The sequence below is a fragment of the Ovis aries genome, chromosome 16, assembly GCF_016772045.2.
Source record: "Ovis aries strain OAR_USU_Benz2616 breed Rambouillet chromosome 16, ARS-UI_Ramb_v3.0, whole genome shotgun sequence".
NCBI lineage: Eukaryota > Metazoa > Chordata > Mammalia > Artiodactyla > Bovidae > Ovis > Ovis aries.
In genome coordinates this window covers 33,400,709-33,410,164 of record NC_056069.1, presented here as the reverse complement: position 1 = coordinate 33,410,164, position 9,456 = coordinate 33,400,709, and positions in this window count along the sequence as shown.

Sequence of the window (9,456 nt, the reverse complement as noted above, 5' to 3'; positions counted from 1 at the left end):
GCCGGAAAAAGAGTGGATTATATGTATAAATTAAATAAAATCTGGCCCCTGGGGGAAAAAATGAATTGAATCCATATCCATCCATGTGGATCACTTAAAAAAATTGTTATAAATGAAGCACACAAGCCAGGTATCTTTCAAAAAATCTCTATGAAAATAATTGCAAGGATGAGAGATAAGCCTGTTACTTGTTTTTCCCTCTCCCACGTGTTAACAGGGATCCCTGTGAGTCAAGCAATGAACAAAACAGAATGTGGAAACAAGAAGCTGCAGTGGAAAAAAAAATTCCAGTTGGTCTCTCTAAGTGTACATAATAAGCACTGTAAGTTATGATGTATGATGTATGCTCCTTAGACAATAAACATTCCTGATCTTCTTTCTCTAATCTAACTCTTCAAGAAGCACTAACATTCTCTGCCATTGTTAATGCAGAGGAGGGGCACTAAATAGTCAGTAGCAATGGCACAACTATTTTATATCTTTCTTATCATTACTATTATTTTATTCAGAGGGCTTTACAGGGGCCTGACAAGTCCTTGATCCAGAAATGCCTGCATCTACATTCTGGTTCAGTCCTCTATTAGCTTGTGTGAACTTGGGCAAGTTATTAAAGTCTTGGTTTCTTTAAATAAAGAAGGTAGAGATAATAAAACTTAAACTCCAAGGTAGGTATTTGACAACTGCAACTAAATATGGTACAAAGAAAGCATTAGTACATTAAAATTTTAATAAGGCTTAATTTTCCTAGTGTCGACATTTATCAAAACACAACAATGTAGTCATAAAGATCAAAAGAAGCATGAGGTAAGAAGAAATAATTTAAAGTAGCTATAGTACCAATTAGATTTCTAAATTAAAAATAATAATTTTATGCAATGATTTCAATGTTATTCATATTAAAGATAAAAATGTTATAATAGCCTAAGCATTGCAGCATTTCAGGACACTGTTGAAGTGTTACGTACATCAAATAGGCATGTTTTTGGTCTCTAGTGTTACCATGTTCCCTGAGCATTTATACAGTTTTAAGAACCTCTTTCTTCTCTCTAACAGTTCGTTAGAGGTCTAGAATATCTCATTAAGAAATAAGAGTCTGCTAAAAGTTGTTAGTCTAGAACATTTCACTAAGCAATAGATTCAGTTTGCAAGGTAGGAAATTGATGTCCAGATGAGTACATTTTTCAGAAGAACTGCCTGTCACTTCCCTCACAGTAAGAATTTCTGCATATTATCCAAACTAAATAGCATATCTTACTCCCTCCCACAGATACATCTTAGGTATGTACCATTTATATGTTTTTATATTTTCTTTTCTCCTCTTTTTATATGAGCTATCAGTTGTATTTTTATATTTCCTGTGGTGCTTTAGAATATTGTGCATTTTGAATGAATTTTATTATATGAATGTCTTCAAGGATGTAGATTTTAAAGTTTTCAGTTATGACATATTAATTGCTTCTGGAATATGAATAATACTTTAAAATACTATTTTATAGAATATTGAAAAATATTAATTAACAAATGACTAAAAGGAAAATATATGTGCAAGTTTTCTCCAATACTTTTGGAAATTTTCTGGAAGTTTGAAATTATTTACCATAAAAGTGTTTTTAGAAAGACTCCATAACATTAAAGTTAAAAATCTACTTAGCATTAATTTTTCTTATCTCTGGAATTCAGAACTGAAGTCAAAGCAATCCAGAACAACTTTTGAATAAAGGAAAGCAGTGTCCCCTACAGGTCATGATTTCAGGGTGTTGCGAATGTCTGTAAAGGACATCTGTAATTGACTCTTCACATCTAGTCATGAACTTCACATTTCCTTGCAAGCCACCACTCTCTCATTCTCCATCCATTCTCACGTGTGTAGCACTTGATTGAGAAGGTGGCTTCAGACCCAACTCAGACCAATGAGACTCAAAAAAAATTTTTTTAAGTTGAGATTATTGGGAAAAAAGAAACACCCTTTGGTTATCTTGCCTAACTGTGTAAAAACTACTTACATATAGTCAATGCAGAGGCAAGTTAAACAGAGATAGAGGAAAAAAAATCAAGCCCTAATGATATTCTGTGAGAGCTTAGATCCAGTTATCCCTAAAGCTACTTATTTTTTTGGTTTCAATGAGCTTGAAAAGTACCCTTCTTTTTTTTTGGCTGAAATTAACTTGAGTTAGATTTCTATCACTTACAAACTGGAAAAGTGAAAAAAAAATGGCTTCGGCTAAGAAAGTAAAAGCCGTCTGGCTATTCATCAGGCTGGAATAACAGGCATAGATAAAGTCAGTTCTGCAAAATTAACAGGAAATACTTCTCCCAAGGACACACTGCAGCTCTAAAGTGTCATAATAACCCCCTTTATGAGTGACTATGGCTATTTGAAATTCTTACGGTAAGAATGGAACATCCCACTCTTGTGTGTAGAATTTAAGTCACTTTGACACAGGAAAGCAGCCTCAATTCACAATCTGGGAGCGGAAATTCAGATCCAGGGTTTCTGCACATAGGTTTCCACAGCTATCTTAACTTTGAAGGGTCAAAGGAAACAAGCCCTTTGGCTTGTTTTGCAGTCCAGATCCTTGACACAGACTTCCCTTGCTTCCAGCCTATCAACATAGGCTTAAATTTGTGGTCAAATTTCACCTAAACTCTGCCCCTACACAGAATTCTATAATAACTCTCTATTTTCCTTAGTTTGGTGAGATAATCTATGTTTCATTTCTCATTGTGATGGATAAATAAACCTGACTTCATCAGACCACCAGAGAAGGAAATGGCAACCCACTCCAGTATTCTTGCCTAGAGAATCCTGTGGACAGAGGAGCCTGGTGGGCTGCTGTCCATAGGGTCTCACAGAGTCAGATACAACTGAAGTGACTTAGCATGCATGCATGCATTGGAGAAGGAAATGGCAACCCACTCCAGCATTCTTGCCTGGAAAATCCCAGGGACAGGGGAGCCTGGTGGGCTGCCGTCTATGGGGTTGAACAGAGTCAGACATGACTGAAGCAACTTAGCAGCAGCTGCAGCATACTACAAGTAGTTACTGGTGGCTTTAGGGAGTCCCTCGGGGCTCAGATTGTAAAGAATCCTCCTGCAATGCAGGAGATTTGATCCCTGGGTGAGGAAGATACCCTGGAGAAGGAAATGGCAACCCATTCCAGTATTGTTACCTGAAAATCCCATGGACAGAGGAGCCTGGTGGGCTACAGTCCATGGGGTCACAAAGAGTCAGATATGACTGAGCGACTAATACTTTCACTACTTTTCACTTTAGGTTGACTAGCTTGGTTTCTTTTTTCATAATAATAATTTCCCTACCCAAATTGTTTGTTTTAAAATGAAAGAATTGTTCATTTACTCTTCCCCAAAATAAATCTCATGGAAAAGCCAAGGCTTAGCAGGTGTTCTGAAGTTGGGCTCCATAGCCTGGCTACTCACGGGGGGCTGCCTGTCATAGCAGCAGAAGCAGAATTAGGGAGTTTGTCTGAAAGTTAGAATCTGGAACCCTATCCTTGTCTTCCTTTTTCAGAATCTGCACTTTATTGAGATTCTGGTAATTGTGTGTACTGTAAAGGTTGAGAAGTGCAGGTCAAGAGAGTCCTAGAAATTTCTCTAGGGATCCCCAGGAGATCTCATAGAAGGGAGACACAAAACCACTGGCCTTTCCCTTATGAAAACCATCTATAATACACTGATTTGTGAGTTTCACTTTTCTTTTTTTAAAGTAAATAAAAATGTTTAATTGGAGTTTCAATATCAAATTCTTAAAAATTAATAGAATGAATAGACAGAAAAGTAGAATGATGTAATAGACCTGAAGAGCACTATGAACCAATTCAATGTAATTAAGGTTTATACAAGTTTCACACAACAGCAGGATACAAATTCTATTCAAATTCCCATAGACTATAAATCTGGAGACACTGGAACATATCCAGGGACATGAAGCAAGATGCAAAAATTTCATGGTCTAAAGATCTTGAAATCATCTAGAGTCTGTTCTTATTACCATGGAATTATGTTAGAAATCAATATCAAAAGCTATTTGAAAATAACCCACATATTTTCAAGTGCCATGTGACAATTACCAAGAGAGATCTTTAACTTAGCTATTGAAAGCCTCAGTAAAGTTAAAAGACCAAAGAAAAACAGAAGGTGACTGCAGAGAAGAAAGCATTTAGATGAGAAATTAATATCAAAATGAGAAATTCATATCAAAGATAATTTAAAAATCACATATATTTAGAAATTAAATATTTACCTTAAAATCATGGGCAGACATCTTGGAGTGTGAAGTCAAGTGGGCCTTAGGAAGCATCACTACAAACAAAGCTAGCAGAGGTGATGGAATTCCAGCTGAGCAATTTCAAACCCTAAAAGATGATGCTGTTGAAGTGCTGCACTCAATAAGCCAGAAAATTTGGAAAACTCAGCAATGGCCAGAGGAATGGGAAAGGTCAGTTTTCATCCCAATCCCAAGAAAGGGTAATGCCAAAGAATGTTCTAACTATGATACAATTGCACTCATTTCACATCCTGGAAAGTTAATGCTCAAAATCCTTCAAGCCAAACTTCAACAATACAAGAACTGAGAACTTCCATATGTACAAGCTGGGTTTAGAAAAGGCAGAGGAGCCAGAGATCAAATTGCCATCATTCCTTGGATCATAGAAAAAGCAAGCAAATTCCAGAAAAACATCTAATTCTGCTTCATTGACTATGCTAAAGCTTTTGACCGTGTGGATCACAACAAATTGGAAAATTCTCCAAGAGATGGGAATACCAGACCACTTTACCTCTCTCTATAGCAACAGTCAGAACCAGACATGGAGCAAAGAACTGGTTCAAAATTGGGAAAGGAGTACATCAAGGCTATATATTGTCACCCTGATTATTTAATTTTTATGCAGAGTACATTATGTGAAATGCTGGGCTGAATGAATCACAAGCTGGAATCAAGATTGCCAGGAGAAATAACAATCTCAGATATGCAGGGAGAAGGCAATGGCACCCCACTCCAGTACTCTTGCCTGGAAAATCCCATGGGCAGAGTAGCCTGGTAGGCTGCAGTCTATGGGGTCGCGAAGAGTCAGACACGACTAAGTGACTTCACTTTCACTTTTCACTTTCATGCACTGGAGAAGGAAATGGCAACCCACTCCAGTGTTCTCGCCTGGAGAATCCCAGGGACAGTGGAGCCTGGTGGGCTGCCGTCTATGGGGTTGCACAGAGTCAGACACGACTGAAGCGACTTAGCAGCAGCAGCAGCAGATATGCAGATGATACCACCCTAATGGCAGAAAGTGAAGAGGAACTAAAGAGACACTTGATGAAGGTGAAAGAGGAGGGTGAAAAAGCTGGCTTAAAGCTCAGCATTAAAAAGTGAAGATCATGGCATATGGTTCCATCACTTCATGGCAAATAGATGGGGAAACAATGGAAACAGTGACAGATTTTATTATCTTGGGCTCCAAAATCACTGTTGAAAGTGACTGTAGCCACAAAATTAAAAGATGCTTACTCCTTGGAAGGAAAGCTATGACAAACTTAGACTGTATTAAAAAGCAGAGGCATCACTTTGCCAACAAAGGTCCATATAATCAGAGCTGTGGTTTTTCCAGTAGTCATGTACAGATGTGAGAGTTGGACCATAAAGAAGGCTGAGCGCCAAGGAATTGATGCTTTCGAACTGTGGTGCTGGACAAGACTCTTGAGAGTCCTTTGGGCACCTGGAGTGCCAAACACTCTTATAAATCCTTCTACATATACTAAGTTAGTTCAAACCAGTCAATTAACACTTAATATTCATTGGAAGGACTGATGCTGAAGCTCCAATACTTTGGCCACCATATGTGAAAAGCTGAAAAGACTGGAAAAGACTCTGATTCTGGGAAAGATTGAGGGCAGGAGGAGGAGAGGGCCACAAAGGATGAAATGATTGGATGGCATCATCAACTCAATGGACATGAATTTGAGAAACTCTGGGAGATAAGGACAGGGAAGCCTGGCGTGCTGCAGTTCATGGGATTGCAAAGAGTTGGACATGACTTAGTGACTGAGAAAGCAACAATCTAAGCAGCTATAACAAGGAAAATTAGAAAAATTGTGACAGAATAAAAATGTAAAGAAGGGCCTCCCTGGTGGTACCATGGATAAGAATCTGCCTGCCAGTGCAGGAGACACAGGTTCAATCCCTGGTCTGGGAAGATTTCACAAGTTACAGAGCAATCAAGTCATGTTCCACAACTACTGGAGCCCATGGCCTAGGGCCTGAGAGCCACAACCTCTGAGCTGGCGTGATGCAACTACCAAAACCCATGCACACAGAACCTGTTCTCTGTTAACAAGAGAAGCCACAAAATGAAAAGCCCATGCACAGAAACAAAGAAATAGCCCCTGCTCACCACAACTAGAGAAATCTCCAGAGCAGCACTGAAGACCCAGTGCAGTCAAAAATTAATTAAGTAATTTTTAAAAAATGGAAAGAAAATTTATCAGAATTTTTGTTGTAGCTGAACCTGCTTCAGTGCAACTAAATACAATGTGTATTCTTGAATAAGGTATGAAAGCAAATGGCATCCCACTCCAGTACTCTTGCCGGGAAAATCCCATGGATGGAAAAGCCTGGTAGGCTACAGTCCATGGGGTCACGAAGAGTCAGACATGACTGAGCGACCTCACTTTCACTTTTCATTTTCATGCATTGGAGAAGGAAATGGCAACCCACTCCAGTGTTCTTGCCTGGAGAATCCCAGGGATGGTGGAGCCTGGTGGACTGTAGTCTATGGGGTCGCACAGAGTCAGACACGACTGAAGCAACTTAGCAGCAGCAGTAGCATAAAATTTTGGAGTTTCAGTTATCTGTAAGTGCATCTTTAAGGTAAAAAAAAAGATTGACAACTGTTATTTTCATCCCCGTGAAGATTTCATTTTAAATTAGTTCATTAGACTGTTTGTGAGGGAATAAGTTTTCTCTGGAGTGGACTGGGGAAGGAAGCATGCCAGTAAGGAGAAGCTAGGCATCTGTACACAAAGTCCCCTGCCCAGCTTGGTCATTTGCTCATCTAATAGAAATGACTACAAGCAGGAGCTGCTGGTCTTTTAGGCCACATGCACGTAGGGTCATAGAACGAGACTAAATAACAGAATTGGGAGTGGGTCTATCAAAAGATGACTTTTTGAGAGAAGGAAAAACCAGGAAGATAAGTTTGACCAGGACAAATGCCTTGGTCCTCAGAGGGGAGTAGAGATTTCGAGAACCGTATGGTGGCTGTCAATGGATTTAATTTCTGTCATAAGTCCATTGGGTAGGGCGGGAGTAGGGAGACAGAGAGAGAAAGAGACAGGGAGTTGAATAAGCTCTTTGCCTCTGATCTTGGGAAATTATTGGGACACAAGAATGTAACGTAAAGAGAGAAGCATTTCCTCATCTCTCTTTGCTTGGCAGCAGACCACTCACTGCTTTAGTACCTGAGGACTTTGCCTCTGTTCTGTTCAGTTCAGTTCAGTCGCTTAGTTATGTCTGACTCTTTGCGACCTCATGAACTGCAGCATGCCAGGATTCCCTGTCCATCACCAACTCCTGGAACTTGCTCAAACTCATGTCCATTGAGTCGGTGGTGCCATCCAACCACTTCATCCTCTGTTGTCCCCTTCTCCTCCTGCCTTCAATCTTTCCCAGCATCAGGGTCTTTTCTAATGAGTCCGTTCTTCACATCAGGTGGCCAGACTATTGGCACTTCAGCTTCAACATCAGTCCTTCCAAAGAATATTCAGAATTGATTTCCTTTAGGATTGAATGCTTTGATCTTGCAGTCTAAGGGATTTTCAAGAGTCTTCTCCAACACCTGATGCTCAGCCTAGGGAAAGCAGTGCCCACTGGGAGGATTGCTGGTTCTGATGGAGATATGGGGGCTTTCCTGGTAGCTTGGCTGGTAAAGAATCTGCCTGCAATGCAGGAGACCCTGGTTCTATTCCTATGTCAGGAAAATCCCCTGGAGAAGGGATAAGCTACCCACTCCAGTATTCTTGGGCTTCCCTGGTGGCTCAGATAGTAAAGAATCTGCCGGTAATGAGGGAGACCTGGGTTCGATCTTTGGGTTGGGAAGATGTCCTGGAGAAGGGCATGGCAACCCACTCCAGTGTTCTTTCCTGGAGAATCCCATGGACAGAGGGGCCTGGTGGGCTACAGTCTATGGAGTCACAAAGAGTCAGACACGACTGAGTGACTAAGCACAGCACAGCACATGGAGAAAGGGCCATAATTGGAGACCGTAGAGGGCATGTGATCAGAGTGTAGCAGCAGCCAGTAACCAGAGGCTCTGAATTTCTGCTTGGCACACAGAAAACACCTTCTGGGGATGCAGGAAAGTGTAAGGAAGGAGACAGTCTTCCCAAAGGGTGTGTGACCAGATCTCTTGTGTGGAAAGAAGAGCCTGTGGAATTTTAGTTAATGTATTCATGCAACCCCACTTATATCTGCAAGTGGATGAGGAATGGGAACACTTAACAAGAGGTTTGTTGAAGTTCAAAATGTAATCCCTCTCATATCCTTTCTCAGCTACTTTTAAACAGATGAATCATAACACAAGTTCCCCTGGGCACATATTCTGCACAAAGATTTGGAGTTGACTTTACAGCTAAGATAAGAGGTCTTAGTGTTTGAAGAGAACACCATGCAGTGTATATTCCTCTAAATTCTCCCAGTGTTTTCAGTATTTCTCCAAGGAATACAAGAGGTGGAGGATACTGCCTGCTACTTTTTTGATGCCTCATCACCATTCGACAGTGTTCCACATGTGCACAGCCTGATCAAGCACTTGTCTACCCTTCAGTTGGGTCATAACCCATCATAGTTTCATTTCATTGTTTTCAAACATGTTTTAATAACTGCTATCCCCTGAGAATACAAAAATAGCGAATATGTGCTTCTTACTTTCAAAGCTGAAATCAAGGATTTATAACCTTTAGTTCAATGAGAAAAGAGTTATTGGTTCAAAATTAATATTTTTTGCTTTTTCCCCATGCCAAAATAGAAACAGGTCTGCAGGCACATTTTTCTTTTTCCATAATGAAAGAGTACAGTTTAATAACAGCTTAGCAGTTGTGTTGAGGCAAAAGATTTTTTTTTCCTTCATTATTTCTCAGTGAAACCCCAAGAGGTCAAGCTTACACATTCCTCTGAGGGAAAAAGTGTGAGTGGAGGATAACCGTTTTGCCAACGAATACTCACAACTGCTAGCACTGGTGTTCTCTACTGCCCTCCTGGGCTTCTCACCAAGGGCACTAAATCCCACTTTGTAGAATTTAATGTGGTTTTTACTATGTTTCACCTTTGCCTAAAGTGCCAGATGTTTCCAGGAATATTAATATTTCTATCCACAGGACTGAGAGATGAACATGGTAGAAGAGGCCCAGTTACATTTAGGTTCACCTCCTGCCACTTAATTCCAGGGC